The sequence below is a fragment of the Vanacampus margaritifer genome, chromosome 17 (assembly GCF_051991255.1).
Source record: "Vanacampus margaritifer isolate UIUO_Vmar chromosome 17, RoL_Vmar_1.0, whole genome shotgun sequence".
NCBI classification, from domain to species: domain Eukaryota; kingdom Metazoa; phylum Chordata; class Actinopteri; order Syngnathiformes; family Syngnathidae; genus Vanacampus; species Vanacampus margaritifer.
The window spans coordinates 12,083,439-12,109,673 of record NC_135448.1 but is presented as its reverse complement, the minus strand read 5'-3'; the positions used below and the strand labels follow the sequence as shown (position 1 = coordinate 12,109,673).

General features: G+C 39.8%; 1 protein-coding gene across 2 annotated transcripts in view; it reads right to left on the bottom strand.

The window, feature by feature from the left end:
- The window catches only part of LOC144036873 (teashirt homolog 1-like), a 128,957-nt gene extending 102,760 nt beyond the window's left edge, over window positions 1-26,197 (bottom strand). For both annotated transcript variants that reach the window (XM_077547794.1, XM_077547795.1), the window contains exons 1-3: window positions 25,400-26,197; window positions 24,289-24,352; window positions 22,692-22,755 (exon numbers count right to left, since the gene is read on the bottom strand). The gene's annotated coding sequence lies outside the window, so the exon portion shown is untranslated. The remainder of the gene's footprint in view (window positions 1-22,691; window positions 22,756-24,288; window positions 24,353-25,399) is intronic.
- Between the last annotated feature and the right edge of the window lie 38 nt (window positions 26,198-26,235).

Genomic DNA, 26,235 nt, shown 5'->3' with positions numbered 1-26,235 from the left:
TGGTCTTGGTCTCAAGACCGCCTTTTAAGGTTCTCGGCCTTGTCTTGGAATCAAACACATTTTTACATGGTCTTGTTTTGGATTCGGAATATATACAGTCTTGATTTTGTCCAAGTTTCGATATTCTAGTCTTGATAATGTCTTGGTCTTGACTACATCACGATCAAAGAGTTGTAAGGTCTCTTAACTCAAAAACCCAGAGGATCAAGAATGCGAAATTTGGTGAAATAGCCTATGTTTGAAAAATCTTTATCTGTATGAAAAATATGTTGAATTTTTTTTTCATTTTTCAACATTAAGTCCATTTGATTGGGTTTGCCTGGCACATTTAGTTACTCAGATGTTCATTTTTCACTTGATAACTATTTTGAGACACCCTAACATAATGTTCTAATGTATGGATTGTAACAAACACCCAATACTCAAAAGCATTTGGTGACCTCAAGTTGGTTATTCACTTTTCCCAAGAATGATCATCAAAATAAAGACCAGTACAAAACACACCTCACTAAAAGACCCGATTTTGTTGGATCCCATCGCGCCTGGTGGAAATACCACTTCATACATAAACATTGTGATGTTGCATAAATGGATCTTCAACACCTCCTTCCTCCATTCCCTTCTTTGTTTTTGTATCTTCATCCCTCCCCTCGCAGCCCGTGTCTAACTCTATCTGGCTTGAGCGCTAGCATGTGTCTGCAATCATTTCCTCCCAGGCCCCCACCTGCCACCCTCGTCCTTCCTCGCAGATTTCCTCCCCATCCCCTCCCACGTACTCCGTCACAACTCCCTGCATGCGTCGGACCGGAGTTGCGACTGGTGCAGTTATCAATCACGGAAGGCAAAACCTTGTCAGGGCGGCCGTCGTCGCCTTTCGCTTTTATCCGTCTCCTTCCTTTAACAAATTTGTTCCAGCTAATAAGCTCTCCCAAATGACCCCCCCCCCTCCCCTCCCCCTTTCCTAATTAAGCAAAGACAGCATGTAGGGAAATATGATACTTAATTAATGATGAGATAAAGTCTCTCCCAAGGCCCTGTCAGAAAAGCGTGACACCATGTTTGGCAGTTTGAAATCACATTAACGCGCCAAAAGACACAGGACAAAAAAATAAAAATAATAATAACGGGTGTTTTTGGCTGTTCCAATTTGTCATCAGGCAGGGGAGGACATAAATCTGGATTCACACTTTGGAAACAGTGGCTTAACAGTGACATATTGTGTATTGTAAAACAAGACATACTTCATGGGAGACATAGTGGCAGCTTACACGCAATTAATTGCGTCTTTAAGCGAACTCGATTCTTCTTTTCAAAAAAAAAAAAGGCGAGCACAGTCGGAGATTACCATCTGTCAGTGGTCCAAATGCCAAACTAGCATCTTTAGTCACGTGAAGCCTATGTTGCCCCTGGCTTGTTGATGAACTAGCTAGTAAACGACATTCGTTTTCGGTAGGTCGTCACAGTCCTTGCTTATAAGCTAGCTAGTATGATATCTTTGGTCTGCTTATTGTCATTGTTGAGGAATTATCTGGTTAAGGATTCTCAAGACAATATGTTTGAGATTGGTCTTGGTCTCGAGACCGCTTTTTAAGGGTCTCGGCCTCGTCTCAGAAACGACGGCATTTTTACTTGGTCTTGTCTCCGTCTCAACCTTCAAAAGTCTTGGTCTTTCTCCATCTCAACGGTCTCTAGTCTTGATAATGTCTTGGTTCTCGCTTGGTGTGGTATTGACGACAACACTAAAGTACGGTATCTGTACTAAATAGTCACATCGGCTACGTTGTTCTACGAGGGTGCTAGTTAACAACTTGTTAAGCTAGCCCAACAAAAAAATGCCGAGACAATAAAGAAGGCATTTTTCAGCAGCTTTCCAGAATCATTAGTAAAATTGAGAGGTTGCTGGCAATGATAGCCTCAATCACTGACAGCATAAACATTTGACTTGAAGACAATGCACGTCATTTTGCAAAAAGTTCAAAGAGGGCGACACCTTAAGGCCTCTTTTGTATGAGAAACTGGAAAGTCTTTGGGACCTAAACAACTACAATTTAGACAACGGTTCAAACTCATAATATAGAAAAAAAAGGGCAGATAATCCACCTTGAAAGACTCTTCCCCAGTCCCGCTGTGTATATCACTTTGTCACTATGCCTGACACCAGGCAGCCATCACTTACACACGGCGTCACTTTCGCTGACATCACAATTATCATAAAAAACAGCCGAGTCGCAGGAAACTATTTTTACCGAGCGAGGCGTCCGCATGACTTGACGATGACAACTACATTTTTGCTCCTTCTCCTCAAATTAAATCCACACTGACGACTTTGATACGCGCGGAGTGAGTGTTTACATCCCCGCGGACCGAGCGGAAAATAAATAAACCCAAACGATCACATCGGCAAACAACTAAGAGCAAATCTGACATATTTACCATAAGGGCTGTGGTGAACTTTGGTCCAAATGAAACATATCCATAAAATAAAGTGTTTGTTGTGCGCTGTCGTTTGAAGCCGGATTTGTTTTTGCTCTTTAATGATTTCTCTCTTCTGATGATGATGGAAGCTGTGCTGACACCTTCTTTTGCTTCATCAAGTTCCGCTGCACAATTACATGAATTTACTTTCAATAAATTACCATCTTTGCATACATCAGTCAAATCACCCAGCTGAGGCCTTCGCAAACAATATGCATTATTAATTTCATTGTCAGTGTTTATTTGGTGAACTTGTACGCGACTTGGACAGCCCCATTGCCTTGATGATGCATTAAAAAGCATCAGGGTCGGGCTTTTACCGGGGTATGTCATGCTTCCGCGCATCACTCCGCACCCTGCTGAGGCCACGGGGGTGGGGGGGAAAAAAAACAAAAAACAAACGAGCGAACCCCAGCCAAAGACCAATCAAAAAGTCCAAATGATGCATCACGAGCTGTCCGAGCCGAAACAAAGGGAATCGGGAAGATCATGCGCATCACTGCCATTCCCGGTGAGTGGCTGCTCGCGTTGATTGAGTGCGTTTCCCGTAAACGACTTTTGCCTGTCGACGGCGCTTAATTGAATGAGCTCAAGTTACTCAGGAAAGCGGGGGAGGGAAATAAAACAACATTCAGCTGGAAATGAGCAGTGTTTCTGCCTCGGAAAACATCTCAGGAATTGAGCAGTATTTTTGCACAAAAAGTGATGCACTGTGACTAATGGACTATCTAATAGTCCCTTGAAAAACACATTATCGTTAAGTTCGAACTATAAGATCCAACTTTTTCCCAACTTGAACAAAGATCAGGCACGTTCTTGTCTATTCTTAGATCCTTCTTCATTTTACTTTACTTGAACTCTTCAAAGTCCAAAAGACAAAATAGTTCCAAGTATGACCAAGTCAAATTCCCATGAAAAGGTTCATCATAGCGATTGCTAATTAAAACGCAACGTGGGCAACAGGAAAAGTTCGGGGACAAGACCATTTAAACGGCCTCCCGAAGAGCTAAGCGTGCTAATGGCAGGGGCAACGCAGTTAGCGGAGACAAATCCGAGTGAAGAGGCGCCACGTTGCAGTCATCCGTTTCGCCCCGAGGGCTCTCGGAGCGTGCCGCCGTGGCAGCTCTCATCTGCCATCCGCTGATCATCACACATGACAGCTCGGAGGTGCACTCGCAGCTACATAGTGAGAGGGGGGGGGGGGGGGGGGGGGGTAGGGAGGGGTGGTGGGAGGTTTTACATACAACACAACAATAAGAAATACTCTGATGATGCAGCCGAACAACTGAAGTGTTAGCATGTAAGATCAAGGAAGAGTTTTTGCTGTCATCAAGCTTACATGCGGAAATGATGTGTAATAATGTCTTCAAGACTGCTAGAAAATATCCCAGTTGCAGATCAAGAGTTGAAATTCCTGAAAGTAGATCTAATATTATTACTGTAAGCCACTGGAACATTCGATACAGTTCAAACATCAACACTACATGTCTGCATAGGAAACTAAAAAAAAACATATAAAATGTGAATTATTAAAATGTATTACATGTGTTAAATACCAATTTTACCTGAACAAATGCAAATGTAGGAACTGTACTTAGGCAGAGATTCTTTTGTGTACCACTAGAGGAAGTTCACATTACGGAGCAACCACAAAGTCGTCGGAGTGTACTAGACTGCTAATTGTTAAAAAAGCCTCTGTACATGACCTACAATCAACTTTAATGATATGCAGGAACTTTTTCGATTGCAGTTTAGATGATCTACATGCCTTGATAGGTGCTGCTGCTTCAGTAAGCAACACAACGCTCAAGAGTGACTACAAAGTCGTCCCGAGTCCACTAGAATGCTCATTGTCATAAAAGACGGCTTTAAGATAATCTAAGAATCATTAGACAGTGTGAAGGCTCTTTGACTATTTAAAGACCAAATGTGAAGTAAGGTTGGCCAACCATGTTTTTGAGTAAAACGGCTAAAACCATTTGAAGCCAATTTTTTTTATTATTATTATTTTTTAACGTAACCCTCCCAGGTTCTTGGTTTGACACCCTTGACAACGAAATGCTTTTCTTTGACAATCTTCGGAAAGCTTGGAAAATGACGTCACACGGGAGTTGCGAGGGCAGTCAGCCATTGTACTATTTTGTTGATTGTCCCCATTGTTATTCGGTAAGGTGACACGGGGCTGTGTGGCGGTGTACAGTTCTCAGTCAAAACAAAAGTTGGACGAGTGGCCAAAAGATAATAGGGCAACGTAAATGGACCGCTTTCGTCTGTGTGAGAGCATTTCTGCTGACAGACAGCGGAGCAGTGTTGACCAAGTCCGGCCCTGGTTGACGACTTGCAGGCATGTACATATATGGTCCAACATATAACATGCCAACCTCCTCCTCTTCCTCCAACTCTTCAAAGACTTGGAGCTCCTCATTTAAGCTCGACATATCACTTTCTGAACCAATTTTTGGCTGGCTCTGTATACTTTCTGTATTGAGCTCTGCCATTGTTGTGCCTGGTGTGACGTATCACTTCCGGGTTTGTCGGTCGTCAGGCTCTAACTTCGGAAAAACAAGTATTTTGACAAATACACAAACTATAAATTATTTTTTCATGCTTTATTTTTTGGACAATGTTGAATTATTTCACTTGTGACCCTTTTTGGCATTTTATGAAATGACCTCACATTTGGTCTTTAACGTGTCTCAGTAGGTGCTTCTGCATTGGTTAGCACATTGCGGAATGACCACAGAGCAGTCACAATCTGCTAGCCTACCAAACGGTGTCTTCACTTAAAAGCTCATTTTCCTGTGCAGCGAACTCCTTTGTGAAATGCGCAAGGCATCTCTGACTGTTTACATGCCTCCGCGGGTGCTGCTGTTTTGGTTAGCAGCATGAATAATAGCCACTATTAGAGGGAATACTTTTGAATATAGTTGTTAATCTCTGTCTTTGCCATCAATTGCACTTTCAGAGGACTGACATTACCCAGCAGCAAGGTTGCGATACTTTTTTCGTAATCTCTTTGGACCACCTGCCGCTTAGAGGCCACAGCTGGAGCAAACTCAAAGCGAGGTTCCCATGTGGTCCATGTGATTGATTTTCTTTACGTTTCCATACACTTGGCATCACACTTTCATTTTCACACTTGCTCGAGACATCCTCCTAAAGAAAACAAAAAACAGAACTCCACCCATCTCCCTGCCGGCCACCCCTCCATCACCCAGCCATCATTTCTTAGTGGCTCATTGCCCTTATGGTCTTTTTATGGTCCGTGGCAAGTCATCTGTGCACATGTCTTTTCAAGAGGGAATAAGTCGATGTGTGTGGCGAGGGAGGGGGCATTTAAGGCCTGCAATAAGCCCGAAAAACATCTTGACAAACTGCTGCTTGATGACCTCAGCCGCTGAAGCTTGCAGGAGTCTGACTGGGCATCCCCATCCTGAGGCCATACAATTTTGAGTCCCCCCCCCCCCCCCCCCCCTCCTCATACAGCAAAACAGTATCACATGAATCCCAAATAGGCTTGGTGAATGAGACAACCAGCAGACTGAAAGCAGCCATTTTGGATTCATATTAGTAAGGTATGCTCTTATTGCAAGACATCATTCAAATATATGTTTACAGGAAATGAAATGATCTTCTTTTAAATATGATGAGCCTTTTGTAATCAAGCCACTTGCCTAATATTTGGCAACATTTTATTGACCATTGCGAGGGTCATTCATAACAGATCGAACCTAATCAAGAAGTCTCGACTGGACGGTTTATACATGGCGATCTCCGAGGGGTGATCACAGTCACACAGCAGGTGTTTTTCCTAACAGGCGACTTGACCGAGGCAGATTGGGGTTTAAAAATAGGGGAAAGCAATCATTTCCAGGAGACGAGCTGGAATCGTTCGGCTGGCAGAAGGAAAGGGGTAGTAGTAGTAGAAGAATCACAATCGCAGCCCCGACCCGTCAACGGCTCCGTTTACGTCCTCAGTGGGGATCGAGGCGCGAGCTTGACAACATGTCAATATCACTTGAAGCGCCTTCTCGCAAATTCCGCCCCTTTTGGGAAATCGCCGGCAAGAAAAACACTTGACGAATAGTAGTTGATCTGGCGGACCACGAGAAGACAACTCAAACAAACACCGGAAAGAAAAAAAAAGTGAGACGAGACTTCTTTGGCGATCACTGTCAGCGCGTTGACTGGACCAGACGGTTTTGTCTAAGTCTCCGCAGCGAGCGCGCGCCTGCCTGAGATCTGACGCTCTTCGCTGAGTTTAGCCCCAGTCGGGCTGCTTCTTCAATGTGTCAATCAGTCGCCTCTCAGAAGATGACACGATGATTGAACACAAACCCGCATTAACGGCGACAACTTCAGCGCTGTGGCAGGCAGTCACAGGCAGTCTGTGATAAAGGTGTTTATTTTTTCCCCCATGTGTGTATTTTTATTGTTTGCATTTTGAGCTAATGCACATTATGCACAAATTTCCCAATATAGCTCCCCGCCCTGAGGTGCTCGCTGCAGTCTCCCGGGGGGGCGACAGCCACTCCTGAGCGTTGATTTGTCCCGGGGGCTGCCACGACTACTGAATAAACATGAGCCTCCTTCGTCCTCCTTCCGCCACACTTGTAAGGGGTCACAGGTCATATTTACAAGCACATCCACTTACAATCAAAGGGTAGAGAATCGCTTGGCACTACGTTGCGGACGGTGTCTTTTAGTAGAACATAAGATGCAAATTTCCTTTTTTTTTTTTTCCTGGAGAGCTCAGTATTGTTCATTTGGTAATTTTACCGATTTGACATGTCATCATCATTGCTCTCTTTTTTATTTTTTTATTTTTTTTAAATTTTGTATGTGGGTGAGTATGTGTATGTGTGTGAGTGTGTATTCATTAGTTCACCTAAAACCTATTAAAAAATCCCATACCGTTCACCTAAACCGAACACTTCCAGCCAGAGTCGTGAGGCCGTCAGGAGACCCGAGGAAGGACCAAAGAAAAGAAAGGAAAGTGAAATCCAGCACCGACCAGACACAACCCACCGGGCCACCAACCAGAGATGATGAAGATGCCAAATTTCCAACCTTTTGGGTGGATCAGCTATTCCTATTTCTTACATTATGAAAGTCATCCTGAGATTACCATTAGAAATGAGACTTGTTGAAAGTTTTAGACAATTTTCCTCCCACCAATTATAAAAGACATCACAATATTTGCCCGAAGTCTTTATCAATGCATGTGCTCCATCTTCCTACTAAATCATTCAGGAGCAGGTTGCCTCTCAAGAAGTCAAACTTAATGTGATTTCAAAAGAAAAATCATGGCAATTTAAAGCTGTTGGGGTGTTTTTTTTGTTGTTGTTTCTCCTGTTTCGTTTAAATAAAAATGTTTAACAATTGGGAAGGCTAGTACGTAGATGCCAGCAACCTGGTCGAAAATTGGATCATCAAAAACAGATACAAAGTGGGAAGCAAAATTTGTGAACATTGTAACTATTGTTACAACAAACAAACAAAAACATTCTACGATTGAATTTCAAAAACTAAACGCTGGCAATTGGAAATTTGATAGAGACTGAAAGTCTAATAAGTAAAGGGTGAAGCACTTAAAGTTTCTATTTTCATGCTTCAATAAACCAAAGCGCAACCACAATTCTACAAAGGATATTGGAATTGCCAGACCATTTCTTTTGTAATGATTCATGACAAACCTCCAGATCTAATATCTCATTATGGAAGACCAAAAACTACCTTATATTAAAGAAAATGAGCAAAAATATTTGAGTAAAGAAATCTTGGCAAACATTGGTAAGAAATTGACCACATGGACCAACAGCCTATTAAAAGACTTGGAATCCCACTGCCTGTTCTTTGGATGGTGGACACAAAATGTTTGGCAGTCTCTTATCCAAAGTCTGCCTGCTAACTAACGAAGAGTTTTCCAGGTTTACAAAAATAGGAACAAACAGCTCACTGACACATTATCTCCAATAGAGACACTGTACGTATTGTATGTGTCAGCAACTTCAACACTAATAAGAATACCTAAAAAAACCCTAACAGTCTTCGGATGTTTCAGATCATAATATCTTACTCCAATCGCTGCGATGCGAGCAAACATCTGACGCCATCCGGGCTGCTCTTGTTTGATCGAGGCTGATGGCTGGCTGCAGAGATGCAGGACCCAATTGGGACCGGGCCAGTCGGATCTCGTCAGGCGCGGGACGACCAGATGAAACGGCCGTCCGAGGCCCGACGGCGTAGGTTCGCCTTCAAAAAGGCAACATGGCGTGAGGCCTGCCAAGATGCAACTGCCCATGGGGGCATTTATAAAAGAGTGGGAAAATGATTTATTCAGCATGTTTACGGTTTATGTTTGAGTTAAAGAGCGGAGGATTTATTCGCTATTTTACGAAAATAGGATTGTAATCCCGAAGGTGGGAGCATCGTTTCGCTGTGAGATTTCATGTCAGCGCTGATCACCTGTTTGAATGCTGAAAGTCTTGATTCAAATTAAATTTTCCAGCTTTTAGCAAATATTTTTGCCATCACAAAAGTAAAAAAAAGTTGGGGCTTGAACAGCAGCTATTATGAGTGTTGAGAAAACAGATTGGACAGAGGAGATTTCTTCACGGATGTAACTAAGCAGGGTCCAATGTACTTAACAGTAACAAAAAAAAAAAAAACGGTTACCAAGCCAAGTAGTGTACTTCATTTTACTTCATCAGCTTCTCGACACAATTCATTAAAGGGGAAGTCAACCCCTCCCCCCCCAAAAATCTTGACAATAATGTTATATGTGACCTCACTAAATTAAACATGACATTCTGATTAATATTACATTTGTAGAATATGAGCTAAGCAGAAAAATCCAGCTGTTTTTATCCTTTTAAGGTGGCGGCCATTTTGCCACTTGCTATCGACTGAAGAAGATATCAATGTTGCTCAGGGCTCAGGTAACGACCACTCACAGCTTAGTTTCAGAAAATAGAAAAAAAAAGAAAAAGAAAAAGAAAAAGCCGCCCCCTGAGATGGACAAAAACAGCTGGATTTTGCTTCATAACTCCTATTCCACATATGTAATATTGTGATAATGTCACATACAACATATTATTGTCAAGAAATGTTTAAGGTATCAAGTCCACACAACACCATTGATTAACGTCTAAATCACAAGTAATGCATTAATATAACGTTAGAGGGTATTTTCTACAACATCATATTGTATCATATTTTTATAACCAGCGTGTAAATTCTCAAAGCAAACAGGTAAGTGGCCACTATTAAGTGCGTAAATAACACATATAGAGAAATAGAGCATATGCAAATAAGGGTGACTACAAGGCGACTTGATGATGCAGCAGCGATTCATCACGATGGCTGAGGTCGCTCTCTTTGCCGTCCTTAGCTTCATCTAATGAAGCCCCCCACATGCAAATGAGCGTGCCCTTTTCCTTGATTTCTCCTCTTCCGTGTTTAAAGGCGCACGCCGTTAAAACGGGCGGCGGAAATATTGGAGCACGGCCCAGATAATGTATGTATGGAGGTCACAATGTATATTAAGAATTGCACCCGCTATTGCTGCTGGCGCTGATTACTCGTACACGGTGAGATGTTTGCGTCTATGCCGTATCGTAGGTTTTTGTCTCGGAAACCAAAGACCGGTTTAAGAAGAATACACTCTGAAAAAGTAACTTGATTCAATAAGAGACTAAAATGGACTTTGTTTAAGCTGGGCATACATTCCAACTCGCCCTGTAAATCACCCGTGATGTAAAGTCGAACCTAATGATTTGACTGATCACACCATTTCTTTGGGTCGTCGTCGTTAAACTTTAAGTCCCGGACTATATGGTGTACATTTCAAAGCTGAAGTTGGTGTCGAACCGTCAAACATGCACTCTAAAGTAGCGATTATAAAAATGAAGCGACAAAAGTTGTTGTAGGGAAAAAAATATGAAAGCAAAGTCCTCGGAAGGAACTTCAGGAGACGTAATTGGAATAATGTGCATACGTAGAGCCCAAGCGTGTATAATGAAGACAGAGCTGAACAGTTGGACAACATATTGCCAGACAGCAGCCATTAGCCAGAGAGCGGCAAAAGCACATCAGGGGAAAACTCAAGGAGATGGAGAGGCAACGAGGAACGGCAGGAGGAAGAGGGGAGCGGCGGGCCGAGCGCGGCGTCACAATAAGCGGGGCCGACAAGCCGCGAGCGCGCCCCGTGCTCCGACACTAATTGCCCGTGAAAGGTGACCCGCGGTGAGGCGGAGGCGCTCAGCTCCGATCGGCCTCGCCGCGCGACGTGCGCCCTGATCGCACGCGACACCAGACAGCCTAGCCGTCACGCCGGCCACCAGCGCCACCCGCTCGACAGCCGGAACCCATCCGGGGAGCGGCGAGGGAAGGGGGGGCGATGGCGGGCGAGGAGAAAGAGCGACAGATGGAAAGTCAAAATGATTCCACTTTGATTCTCTTACCTGACTTACGTTTGGACTTTGGATGACACAATGCCGCGCCGCGTAGAGACCACTACATTATGGAAGAGGTTTGGCTACAAACTGCAAGAGATGTCAACCTTCCTCATGAGAAAACGGCACTACTCCTAACATTGTGGATGTCCAATAGATCCTGCTGATAAAATGTGACCTTTAATAGCGTACACAAAAACATCCTGTTGCCTTTTTGGGTGGACAGAAAAAGACAGGATGCAAATAATTACCTTTTGCCACAAAAAATGCTAGGTTTACCTGTGAAGGTTTAGGTTTACATGTTCTTGCAAAAAATGCTACATTTTACCATGATGATGTTGTGCAATATATTGCCAAGAAAATGTTAAGATTTAGCTATTTTCCATGAAAACGCTAGTTTTTGCTATGAAAAAGCTTTTTTCTCCTACAGACGTTCCATAAAAATATTTAAATGCTAGATTCTGCTATTAAAAGGCATCATTCTGCTACAAAAAAAACGCTAAATTTTATCTTCAAAATGTTAGATTTTGCCAAGGAAATGCTAGCAATTTTCCATGAAAATGCTAGAAACAATCCATAAAAATTCTCAACTTTCCCAAGAAAATGCTAGAAATTTTACATAAAAATATCCAACTAACGAGAAAGTCCAATACATTTTCCATGAAAATGCTATTTTTTGCTATGAAAAGGCATTGTTCTCCTACATACGTTCCATAAAAATATGAAATTCTAGATACTGCTATTAAAAAGGCATTGCTCTGCTACAAAAAAATGATACATTTTATCTTCAAAATGTTATATTTTGCCATGAAATTGCTAGCAATTTTCCAAGAAAATGCTACAAACTTTCCATAAAAATATCCAACTAACGAGAAAGTCCAACAAATTTTCAATGAAAACACTAGTATTTTTCCTACAAAAATGCAAACTTTTATCTTCTAAATATTATATATTAAATATTGCTATGAAAATGCTACATTTTAACATAAAAATGCTTGAAATATCCCATTAAAAAATACAAACTTTACCAAGAAAATCCTATGATCATGCTATTCTGCTACAAACATACCAAAAAACGTTTGATTTTGCCAGGAAAGTAAGTTCTGTTGCAAAAATGCTAATGCAATGCAAATGCAAATGTTGGCTTTTCTTAATATTTAGTCAAGAAATTATTAATTAATTAATCATTTAAAAAGCCAGGAAATCATATTTTGCAACAACAATCTTGTTTTACGGTCTGCTACATGCCACATAAATGTACATATATTTTGCTGAGATTCTATTTTTATTAAAACATGCACAAATCCCTACTAAATTTCCAACACCAAGCACATATATTTAACAAATAAGTAGCAATTCCCCTAGCTATTGTTGAGCTTGTTAATTTTTTTCCTATATTCACCTTTTATTACTTTTCAAAGGTTAGATATATCACACCCATAATTAATTAAAAATAGGAGTGAGTGCTTTCCTTCAAAGTTGGCGCATTGAAAATTAAAGTGAGAAAAATACGTGATGAAGGCGGGAAATTCAACAAAAAAGCAGGCTGCAGCAAAAACTAGCACAACATGAAGTTCGGAATAATAATTTTTTATTTTTTTTTTAAAAAGAGTAGAAATATTCAAATGGTTTCAGCCATTGTTTAAAGCTGCCATGAACCACAAAGGTTAATATTCGACACACCTGAGCCTTTTGCACATAAACGTGTTGCATGGCGAAACTGATCTCACACATTTATCAACTTGTTGGCTGCCTTTTTATTGATTTTTTTGGGGGTCGTCTTTTAAGAGGATGTGAACGTGGAAGAGGAGCGATGAGGCCTGGATCTTTTTACAGGCTGGAGCCAGACAGCCGGTGGGGCGGGGGGCCGGTGAGATTCAGGGGGTGGGGGGGGGGGGGAGCGGGTTCACCGATGCACCCTCTTTCCCAGCACATATTACAACACAGTGGACATTAATAACCACTACGCTGTCACTGATAACCCGCCTCACACACACGCGCGCGCGCACACACACACACACATTCAGAGCTGTGCGTATATTCGTGTGAGGGTGTGGGGACCAGTTATTTAAAATATGGTGCTGACATGAAATAAAATATGCATTGCACTAATGTATAAACAGTAAGTCTCAGGTGCCCGTATGCATACTGTAACTACAAGATAGGTAATTTTAGTTTGTGCTTAGCGCCACCCTTTGGCAATGCACAGCGCTGCAGTTGACAATGGAGTTGCTTCATGCACTGTAATTAACTAATCATATTGTATTAGTGTTCAGGCACCCTGTTGATGAAGGTTTCTGTTAAATTAACAACTAAAAATAAATAAATAAGTAAAAACAGCCACTTCTTAAGAAAAAAGCTTAATCTGTATATTGGTTCAATGAAACAAAAACTGGAAAAGTTCAAGTTTTGTCTATGCACTGTATTTTGCTTTTGTAATAAATGTGTTCAAAAGTATCCAGACTGTACGGACATCTTTTATGTCTATGTCAATACAACATGACAAAGAGTCAACAACAACAAAAATGCTATCAAAGGTTGTGTGTCAAAAAATCTGCGAGTGATTGATGTCCCGTAAAATTGACTACAGGTCTAACAGAAACTCCTCTCCTCACTTTAACATAGTTGCTTGGCACCAAGATGACACAAAATGGCGCCATCTTTAGGGCGTTTACAAAACAGCACAAAACAAAAATAGTGAATAGGTCCGTTTTTCAACGTATACAATAACATATACAGAGATTGTTTTTTTGGGGTGGGATCGCCTGGAAATGTCCTCAGTTTTTTTGTTTTTAAACCACACTAAGAATATCAATACTGTATTTCTGATTAATTTAACGTCATGTTCATTGAAAGGTTTACTTTAAAAAACTTGGACAATACTCAGTGACTCCAAACTTGTAAACGGTAACAGCTGCTGTGCAAACCTGAAGATGGTTTGCTGTGTATAAATCCCATCAACTACAAACTAGAAAATGTGTTTACTTCTTGCTACTAACAAGCTTTTTTTTCTTCTTCTTCTTCTTTTGGCTCAGGGTGATCATGGGGTTCTCCTCTGTCGGACTTTCCAATTAAGAACTCACACGGCGAGCGCACTGGCGGTGTTTTGAAAGTTGAAAATTTCCTAGGCTTCCCCTCGCTCCCGGGCTCCCCGGAGACCACCCCCCACCCCCAGCCCGCCGCCAAAAGATATCCCTTCGCACATTTCGGCAAGACGACGAAAAAAGTGCCATGCGATAGCGCAGTTTAAGACGCTAACGTGGCGCAATTAGCATGTGGCCGGCGCTAGCGGCCTCTCATCAGCGCCCCGAGGGCTCCTTCCTCGCTTTTTTAGCGGCGGCCTGACAGGCGACTGCTCGGCTTTCTAGTTAATTAAAGGGAAAAACATGGCCTTTGCTAAGCGCGCAGTCGCGCCCAGCCTGCATAATGGGACGTAATTAACTTCCCCCCGCGTCGTTACTTCACTTCAAAGGCTCGCTTCTGAGGCAGCCAGTGCCAAGGCTTGTGTTTATATAGAAGACGCGGACGTTATCGCTTCTGGTGCGGCGGAGAAAGCGATCCGTAGGGAGATGCATCCGCCGGTCGGCCCGAACCTGAAATGGACCCAAACACTAAAGACATTCAACTTGGGTGTCATCTGTGTTCTACCAGAGTAAATAGAAATTTGGGTTTATAGACTCCAGTAAGTCTTGATTCAAGCTTTGTTTGAAAATGTGTCGGGGTTAACATATTTGTTTTAAATGTTCAGTATTGATTATCATTATCATACTTCCAGTCTTATGGCAGTATGTCAAATGGTTATCTATGGAAACACAGACCATGCTCATACATATCGAGTGTGGGCAACAATGGTGGAGTTTAACGCTAGCATTAGGCTAGTAGTGGCATTTGTGCATACAACCAGGAAAGTGTTCTCCAGTCTTCACAATTACTGATGTTAGATTTTAAACACTCATTTTTGTGCTATTTTTGGTGTGTGTGTGTGTGTGTTTTTATCCATGAGCTTTTTCAAGATATTATAGACAGCTAGCTGGATAGATAGTATACAGTAGATAGTTAGCTACGGTACTATAGATAAGTAGCTAAGAAAATAGTAAGCTAGCATACTGTGGCTAACTAGCTAAATCCTTTTTTTTTTTTTTAACTAACTAGGTTGTGATGTTGACACACACTTAATCCAAGTTACTCATTGGAATACATATGAATATGGTAGAACAACATTACTGTATATCTGTAGCCTTGCATGCAATTTTTTTTTTTAAACCCATTTGTATGCAACTTTTTTTAACACTACAATTTGTAATGTTCGAATTTTCACAAATGTGCCATTCTGTAGTTAAAAATGGCTTTGTGAAATCCTTTTCATTAGTTACACACATTTTTTTTATGTTCTAATTACAGCACAGTTTTTTTTGGGCTACATTTTCTAAATTGCTTAATTTATTATGTATTTTATTGGCGCAAATGATCAGATTTAGCCTTCTTATTTTGTGAACGGAGGAGGAAAAGTACATGTTTAATTTTTATGCCAAAACACTGTCAAAGGCCATTCCTACTCTATTCCAGAAGGTACAAAATATAATAATAATAATAACTATGCGGTTAAGAAAATGGATGGATAATAATAATATCATTTAATTTATAAGCGCCTTTCAAGACATTCAAGGTCACCGTACAACAACAACAACAACAACATAATAATAAATGTAGTAGGTGACGCTCAGTCATCACTCGGTATCCAAACACGAGCCGACTAGCGGCCATCAGCGGTGGTGGCGCTGGGCATCTGGGGTCACACTTGAGCGCACGTGGGGTTAACTCGGCCAGGCGAACGCACACGGTTGCCATGTCGCTGCGGCTCCTTCCAGGATGAATTTACATGCGTGCCAATTAGAGTGGAAGAAATGATTGGCTGCTTGCGACATCGTAGTAAAGGGCTTCCCGCATATCCCGAATGGAGGAGCTATCCCGTGCTCGGGTGTCCACGAGCCCTGGTGGACGGTAATGCAGCGGGGCGTGCCCCATCACAGCGTGTCAAGAGACGCACCTCTGCTGTGTCACATGTGATTTACTGCGTGTCGGACCGACTCGCAACCCCCTCCCTCAGGCTGTGTGTGGAAGGCTAGGTGAGGAGATGGCGGGGGCTGTGGGGCGGCATATGTTCGGAGTAGAGATCCGTGTGTAAACATTGTGTTTTCGCTGTGTGTTTTTGCACACACATACTGAGTTTCTGCGTAATAGCGCTGGTAAAAATAACAGCTCGGCCCCGTGTTATTGCTGCTGCGATGCGATGCTGCCAAGAAAGCCCAGTTTGATGTCTGCGAGGCTGGCAGGCCACACTGCGGGCTCCACTGCCACCCACCCCCCCCAATACAAGCCTACAGGGTGGGAGGTGGGACAAGTGAGCCCTAGCATATGGAGCCTACATAAACACACTAGCTATTAAATACATGAAGCCTGTTTCTTTAAAGTTGCCTAGGATGCACAAAGGCGATGGCATTTCTGCGAGCCCTTGGTCGCGTTTGTCAAAGCCGATCGAACTGACGTTAGCCGGCGGAATTTTTTCAGCTGGTGAACGTAAAAGTGGGTCATGAGATCTTCTCGCGAAATAAAAGGAAAATGTTGTTTCAAGCAGGACGTCAGCTCGTAGGCAAGGCCGTGTTGGATTACTTGGTTTGGAACATTTTCGCGACAACAGTTGTTGACTTAAACCGTTGTCAAATATTTATCGCAAAATTACCTGATTTAGGTTCAGGTAAGGGAGGACAATTTTGTGTTCAAGCGAGAATTTTGCGTACACAAATTTAGCCACATCACAACATCCTATAACAACATTTTTGCAATGCGATTTTAAATTATTTTTGTCATCTTCCACGAATAGCGAAAATAAACGTATATAAGTGAAGTCGCCTTCAAAGGATTTGTAATTTCCTATAGATGTCTCAAAACAGAAGCAAAGCACTATTTGTGTCTAAATGAAGAAGCTCTTTAACTCACTTTCCTTGGCAACATGATGCCACCAAATGGCACACAAAAAGTAAGGAGCAAAGGAAAGATTCTCTCAAAAATCGGTCAATATGCCAATGCCGACGAGATCGCATTGAAAGAGAAAACCATGACGTCAACAATGTGTCAGGTTTTTTTTTATACTAATGATAGTTTTACCTATAGTGAGAATTTCAGTACAAATCAAACTGATAAAAAGGCCAGTCATATGTAAAAAACAAAACAAAAAAACAACAACAACAACAATGTAAGATGTCAGCAAATGGTATACTTGTTGGAAGAGTAACAAGTCAAGTGTAACAACCTCTGTTTTCAATTTTCTTTCAAAAACTTCTGAGGTATCTGCCATCGTTTCAAAAGAAGAAGAAGGGAAAAAAGGAAATCATCCAATTTAGGAAAAAAAAGTGAGAAAAAAAATTGAAGCCCCCCCCAATTATAAGTAATTACCACTTTGGCTCTCAACATGGTGGAATGATTTGATGCCTTTCACAGGGTCGTCTGGTTTAGCTCAACACAGACATGCGAGTCTGCCTCGTGTTAGACTGCGGTGACGGCGGCGAATGCCATCATTTGGTACCAGATAAAAGGCACCCCCTCAAATTTTTTTTATTTTTTTTTTAAATGACATGGTGGTTGAGCGGGATGTGCGGGCAAAAAGTCACAGACGCCGTTTTGGAGATGAGAAGCAGGTATTCACTCGGAAAGTAATCAAATAGAAAACAGTGGAGGGTGGCAGACTTTCACTGAGTAGATGATTGTGTTAAAGACTCAAACCTACATACATCTCATTTGCAATGAGTGGAAACAAGTGCTACTACTAAAGTCTGCAATCATTCAGTGCAGTGTTACACACACTAGAGACAAGCAACCTTGTGTGGAATCTGGGTCGAATGTGTCTACAAGCTACAGACATGTAAGCAAATTTTTGACTGTCCTGGCGGCAGCATGAACCATTTTTTAGCTAGCTAGTCTAGACAGATAGCTAGCTAGCTAGCTAGATCCCATAGAGAGTTAGCTACAAATGTAGATCTATGGACAAGTCAGAGGTATATTTCTGATATTTCCGCAATGCAAATGCTTCCTATACATGGTGAAAACAAACAACCTCATGTATTGCTTTTGCCTGTGACTAGCATACAAACCAGGCAGATTGTTATTGTAGTCAAACAATATTTCATCTCATTTTGAAATCAAAATAATCCTTACAAGTCAAAATACGATCCAAAAGCCAATGCTTTTTAATGAGCAGAGAGCCTTTATTCAGTAAGAATGCCATTTTGATTTGTAAAGTATTGTCCATAGAGAGCCAACAGACAGCTAACAAACTAGCTCCTATAGAGACTGCAAGATGGCTAGATCCTAGAGACAGCTAGCTAGATCCTAAAGAGACAGCAAGCTAAATCATTTAGACCACTAGCTAGCAAGATCCTGTAGGCCGCAAGTGAGCTAGATCCTATAGACAGCTACCTGGCTAACTACTATAGAGACTGCTAGCTAGCTAAATCCTAAAGAGACAGCTAGCTAGATCCTATAGTGACAGCTAGCTAGATGTTATGGACCGCTAGGTCGCTAAATTCTATAGGCCGCTAGGCTAGTTAGCTAGATCCTATAGACAGCTAGCTAATGAGAGCCTATAAACAGCTAGTTTGTAACACCCTATTGACAGCTAGCTAGCTTGATAGTATAGATAAATGGCTAGTTATCTATAGTAGCTATCTAGATGCTAGAAGGCCATTTTGGAGGGTCATGGCCCCCTTTTCAAGAACTATCACAGAGAGTAACACATACACACACAAACACAAAACATTCCATCTGACTTAACCTGCCGTTTGTATGATGGATCCCACTCACACATGACAAGGCATTGATTTTCACGTCTGTCTCTGAGCTCCGTCGTGGAGAAATCCATTAAGGCTTTCCAGCGACTGACTGACGGGCCTTGACGGGCCGGCGCTCTCGGGGCCCGCCCGCCTCACTGACTGGCAGCTCGACACTTAAACAAGCCCCTGTGCCCGCCGTAATAGTTTAAAACACTTTCAATTACCCGAGTCAAACAAATCCCGCACGCGAGCGATCCGCCGCCCGCCGATCGTTTGCCGCGTCTCGCTCTCGACATCCTAACAGGGTGGCGGAGAATTGAGCAAAAGACGATGATAGCCTTGAAACAATGGAGCAGAAGGGGCGAGTTGGCTGGAAAAAGAAATGTATTTTGTGGAAACAAATACTGTCTGTGTAGTTGATAGTCGAAATAGAGCCAATAAAATAAAGTTATGGAGAAACATTGCTTTTGATGAAAAATAAAGTTGTGGACCCCAAATTTGTTTGCACCAGAATTTAATTAAATTAGATAAAAACATTTATTAAATGTAATTAAATTTTCCTGATTTTTTGTAGCATTTTGTTTTTGTTTTGCATTTGTAAAATAAATGCAATAAAAATGATGTGGCATGGGCAGAATCACCTAGAGGTGTTGTGTTTCCACGGAAACACAACAGAAAACAGCGAGATCATTACAAGTTTGTCCTTGTGGTCCGGCTGGAATAAAAAGACTGCAAAGTTGACTATTTTCCCAAAATTATTTTTAAAATGCTGAAATATGTGGACGTAGTATTAAAGGTATTAAAAATTTTGGGGGGATTTTATACAACTACTAATTTGTTTTAACACTATGTAATAACCAAATAGCGTCACAAAATCAAGCGTGGAATTTTATTTAGGTGTTAGGTTTGAGAACGACTGATTTAAAACATGAGTGAAGCAACTATTGAAAAATGACAAACTGGTGACAAATGGCATCCTTCTTATTGCCATGCGAGTCAATACGGCCAGGCGCCACGGTGGGCCGCATCATGTAAGGTGAGCCCCCCCTTCCGCCCCTCCAACGCCATTGATTTGAGTCCCGGTGAGGATGTGGCGGCCATTTAATCAAACATGGTGGCCGCGCGATGTCGGACACGGACGAGCTTGTCTCACACATCGATTGGTCACGCCAAACGGCTTCAAGGCCGAGGGGGCGCTATGTGCACACATGCTGACAAGTAGTGAGGGCCCAATAGTGCAATCTGCTTAATAGCCTTCATTTTGCTCATTATTATTACAAAAATAAACAGGATAGGTCTGACCGCATATCAGGAAACTTTCTAACTGCTGCCCATCACTGCAACATGGAAGATTTGAGCTCCCTCTTTAGGCCATGATTGAGAACCGTACCTCAAATTTGATACAGTACAGGATTGCAATACAGTCAGAATAATAATATTCACATTTGCACGCTGTAAAATGTAAATCATTGTTATTTAAGGGCCAAGATTAATAAAAAAAAAATTCAACAATAGAAAGGAGTATTTGGGCCACACTTAAAAGATAAGAAGAGCTGCGAGCAGCTGCAAAGGGTCTTCACAACCATGGTTGGGGTACTTGCACGTTGGGGTACTGACACATTGGACGAGGATCCTAAAAAATATTAATGTTTTTGGCAGGCCTTATGTGTGTTCAGAATCTCATGACTATTCGCCCACATTTAGACAATCAAAAACAGCATAATTTTTCTCTGTGAACAGCGCATTGCCATGGCAACAGCACACAATAGTAATTTTGAAGAGTAACTTTATATTTAGAAAGGCTTGGATTAACAGAATAATTGAATACTTTCTTTCAAGGAAAAATCTAATTTCCTAAGAATTACAATTTATTTACTTAATTATTAATAATATATTTAATAATACATTTTAATAAATAAATAATATAATTATTAATATATTTTTTTATTTAATAATTATTTATTTAATTTATCTATTGCAATTTATGAAGGACAAACTCAAAAAGTTAAGAGAACAAAAAAGTGACTTGGAGGAAAAACGTCAATATTTTAGAATTAAGATGCGGAGATAAATTAATAAAATATTTGAGAGTTAAGTCTTAAAAAAAAAGTCATTTACAAAAATATATTTTCTTTTTTTTATGGGGGGTGTAAATTAAGATAACCATTTTGAATTTTTCATTAAAGTTAAGGTGACAAAGTCAGAATTTTAGTCAGAGAATGCCAAAATTGCCACACAAATATCAAGATTCTCAAATTTAACTTTATTCTCAAACATTTTTTTTTTTACATTTTCATTAAAGGTCATGTGACAAAGTCATAATTTTAGTCAGAGAATGTCGTAATTCCCACACAAATTTAAAGTTTCTCTCATTTTTACTTTATTCTCAAAAGTTAAGATTATTTTACTTTTTGAATTGTTTCTTGTAAAATAGGAAAAAACAAATCCTGTATTTTATTAGGGTGAAATATTTTCTTTTGTAAAAAATAATTTCATTCACTCTCTGTATGACTGATTCTCATAGTGTTATTTTGCCAACTTAACACAATTCAAATACAAAAAGCAAACAATTAAAAATTTTCATCACTGTGTACTGAAAGTTGTGAAACTCCAACACAATTTAGTGGCAAAAGTACAATTTTGTATTAACTAGTTCACATTTTGTATTAACTATTAACTTAGTATCATTTAGCAAGGCACACCTCAACCGTCAGTGTGTGTTCATAGTCTGACACCACATGAACGCAATTTCATATTCACACAGCAATACATGTGAAGTGAATGTTACCATGTAAAGTGCACAAAACTAACATTAAAACACAAAATCCCTCATTTCCTATCTAATTGCTCACGTATCCGAAGCCGGCAGTGAGAAAACTAACAATTAATATGCAGCAGAGGTCATCACAAACAGCATTAATAAATAGAAACCATGGAACATATAGAGCATCAAACACACGCCAGATATGATGTGACAAGACTGCCAATTAACAATCACTCCGACTCGGATTACAATAAATGCATAAATAAATAAAAAAGTAAAAGCGAGATGATCAAGGCCGGCTGATTTCCGCAGTGGATGCATAATTAATGTGGCTGCTACAAAACATCGTTCTGTTGGCTCGCTAGGCTCCTTTATTGAAATAAAACGTCCCGGAGGGCCGAATACCACCGCCCCCCCCTCCCCAATTGATCGAGAGAGGACGGAAAAAAGATGGAGCGATGTGGGAAAAGCGAGCGAGTCACTGGCAGGAAGACGGCTGACTGATCGGAAGACACGCTGAGTATTTAAAGCACACGTGTCCAACTTGAGGCTCAAGAGGAAAAAAACGGACTGCAAAAGATCTTTTTGTTGTTGTTGTTGAATAAACCTTTTCAACTGTTGTATATATTATATATATATATATATATATTTAATTTTTTTTTAATAACATTTTTGTAATACATCTGGTCTTATGTGGTCCCCTTCAGTATTTAATGTAAGTTTTTAAAATCCATGGTATAGTATATGACAGTATATATATATATTGTTAAAGGGTATCAGGACATGCTCTTAATTTTTGATACATTTTTCATGGCATGTATAATTGATCCGTTATCCTAACCAAACAACAAACGCTTTGATTCAAACATCAAATTAACTATATACTGTATTTTTATTTATTTTTTTCTAGTGCAAAGGTCTTGCTTGTATACAAATCAGGGGAAAGAATAGCTAGTTAAAAGTTTTCCTTTTATCTTAATATTTTCAAACTTATTCATTGTAAAAAAAGAAAAAAAGAAAAAAATAATTATACTAAATTGTACATTAATTATGTACCTGAGCCATGCCGATTCTAAATCTTATTTCCAGAACTCATATTTTAAGAATAAAACATTTCATGATACTCCCGTGAAATAAAAGAATAATAATAATAAAGATTTGGAAACTTACTTAAACTTCTTGCACTTTGCAGCGTGTAGAGCCTACTTTGGTGACGAGTCTTCTTCATCTCGGTCTGTAAATGTAAAAATACCGTCATAAAACTAAGAAAAAGATTAATAATACATTAAAAAAATGAATAATGCTTGAATCATTTGAATGGACAATATTTTTTGTCATGCACTGAACATTACTATATTTTTATCTCTATAAATGTATTGTATTATCAAATTCTCTCCTATTCACTTTTATTTTCTTGAAAGGATTATTATTATTTTTTTTTTTAACTCAATTATTGTGTGTGTGTTTCCCCCCTGCTTCTGTTCCACTAAACACTGATGTTCTTTAGAGGTGTGCTGCACCATCTAGTGATTTCCTGCTACATTACAATCAAAACATTTTACAAAAGTCGGTGGAAGAGTCATTAACATTGTTTACTCCGTTGAATTGTTAGAAAATAATCTAAAAATACAATAATAATAATAATAATAATAATAATAATAATAATAATAAACATGACTACATTTTGTTTGATTTTTTGATTTTTTTTTTTTCTGGAGAGCTCAGTATTGCTCATTCGGTAATTTTACCGATTTGACATGTCATCATCATTGCTCTCCTTTTATATATATATATATATATATATATATATATATATATATATATATATATATATATATATTTTTTTATTTTTTTTTTGTATGTGGGTGAATATGTGTGCGTGCGTGCGTGTATTCATTAGTTCACCTTAAGTTTCCCTAAACCAAACACTTCCAGCCAGAGTCGTGAGGCCGTCAGGAAACCCGAGAAAGGACCAAAGAAAAGAAAGGGAAGTGAAATCCAGCACCTACCAGACACCACCCACCAGGCCACCAACCAGAGTCCTTCACCAACCCCAGAGACATCTAAATTTCAACAAATCAGGGAGACCTCAAGAGACCAAAGGAGAGACTGAGGAAAGGAAGGAAGGACAGACGAAGCGGAGTGAGATCCACAGACACCAGCCTCCACCGATTCAATGACCTGAGGAAGATTGTGTCTGAGTTTCGATAGATGCTGGTGTGGTGGATCTGGCGTGCATGAAAATCTGCACCAAAGAGGGGAGCCGTCGACCCCCGCCAGGACAGAGCAAGCGCAACACCTCAGGGCCCCCCAGGCCGCGGCAGCGCCAAAGGACGACCCCCGGGCCCCGCAGGGGCCACCGGCCGGAAAGCAAACCCAGGAGCAGGAGCGCCCCCCACCCCAACGCGGCCCAACGTGATTTCTTGATTTTAATCTCTTTTATTTTGTGGCATTTTAAATTATTTCCAATTAACTTTTCTTTCCCTTTTAGTGAATTTTATTTATTTATTTCACTCTTAGTAATTGTGTGTTTCCTGCTTCTGTTACACTAAACAGATAATTACGCACTCTGACATTCTTGATGTTCTTTAGAGGTGTGCTGCACCATCTTGTGGTTTCCTGCTACATTGCAATCAAAATATTTTTGCAAAAGTCGTTCAAGAGTCATTACGTTATTTATTCATTTGAAATATTTTGTTAAATAATGTAAAAATAAGAAAATAATCTAAAAATATAACATTTATCGATTTTTAAACTGGAGACTTACTTAAACTTCTTGCACTGTGCGGTGTAGAGACAGCCATGGTCACAAGATTTCTTCATCTCGGTCTCTAAATGTAAAATAATATAACCAAGAAAAAAGATTTTAAAACAACATAAACAACAAATAATAATAATAATAATAATAATAATAATGCTTTAATGATTGGACTGGACAACAGTCAAGTCTTATACAGTATATCATTTTTTAAATTTATTTTAATACCTTTAAATATGTTGTATTTTCAAATTCTGTCCAATTCGCTCTTTTTCCTTTAAAGGACATAAATAAATAAATAATTGTGTGTTTTTAAAAAATGCCTCACTGAGACAGATTTTCTTTAGAAGTGCGCTGGCATCACCTAGTGGTTTCCTGCTACATTACAATCAGTGTCGTTTAGAAAACATTTCAAGTCAACAAGTCATTCGGAACAAGAATCATTTTTATTCAGTTAAATTTTTCTGTTTAATAATGTTGGGAAAATAAGAAAATCATCTAAAAATACGTTAGACTGTTTTTTTCTTTTCTTGTTAAGGTTTTGGTATTTAATTTTGGCAAGAACGGCGTCAATATATACGTGCCACAACCAACACAATTACAAGTTCTGTGGCGCTATCTAGTGGCCACGTGTGGTAAATGAACAAACCAAAAAAGCCTTGCAAGAGGCCATTTTAAATTACAGGGTTTTTTAATTTTATTTAGTTAGATAAAAATATCAATTCACACGTGTATAAAAAAATATATTAAAGTACACAACTCAAACAAGTAAATTATCAGTTTGTGTTGATTAAAAAGGTACATTTTAACTTGACAGCGCCGCAAGAATTCATTCCACAACGTATATAAAAAAACATACCACAGCATAAACTTTTACAACGTTGTTCTGCTTAAAACACACATTTCTGACTTTTGGAGCTTCGGGGGGGAAAAAGGGGAAAACGCCAATGTAGTACGACGACAACATCAACACCTGTCGAACACAGGTATACCCAATTAGCTCAACTAATTTAGCAACATTTTGGACCACGACGAACACAATAAGCACACAGCTTTGACTTAGCATTTGTCCGACACAGGAACTGGGGTCTCTTCAAAAGAGAAATTTAAACATTCTAACCTTTAAGCCACTTTCCTTTATCACTTGTTAGAAAACGTCAACGGGCCGAGCAGAGATTGCAAAGCTGCATCAAACATTGGAAAGGACGCTGACTGACGTCATCACGCAACGGCGATTGATGCCGACGTAACTCGTCGTCATACATCTGAAAAATGACAACTTTTTGCTGACATTTATAATTTATCTTAAATTAGTAAACAATAAGAAAGGTCAAAACATTTTGGAAATATATTGTAATTAGTTTAGTTGAAGTACGTGAATTTTTTTTCTTTTCTTAAGGTCACATTAAAATATGTAATTTTGTCTGATAATGATGTAAAATTGAACTGGAATGTATTGAGTGTTTGTGTAAAATATATTGTAGGTTATCATTTGTTGTTATACTGACAAGATTTGTTACCGAATAGTCAATATAATTTTGTCAGTAAAAATAAATACATAAATACGTTTTTTAATTCAGTTTTTGATTTGGCAGAATGAAAGTTCAAGGTATCTCAGACTTCATTCACACGACTGCATGTAATTATTTCATCCTGTAATATAATCAAATAAGTGGATTATGATTTAATAATAAGTACTCATAGGGTGAGGAAAACTTAAATTGTGACCGAACTTTGTCAACTAAACTTCTTGGGAGTTGGCTAGAAAGTCAAAGGTCTGAAAAGGCACTGCAAAAAAAGAAAAAGAAAAAAATGTGTTTTTGGTGATAAAACCTGCGGAGAGAAAATGAACAGGCAAAAGTTTGGGGACTTTATCTCAAGATGAGATAGCAACACTGTCTTTGGCCTCTCAGGTGTAAGTTTGCTTTATTTTTCAAGTCACACTTGAACCCCAAA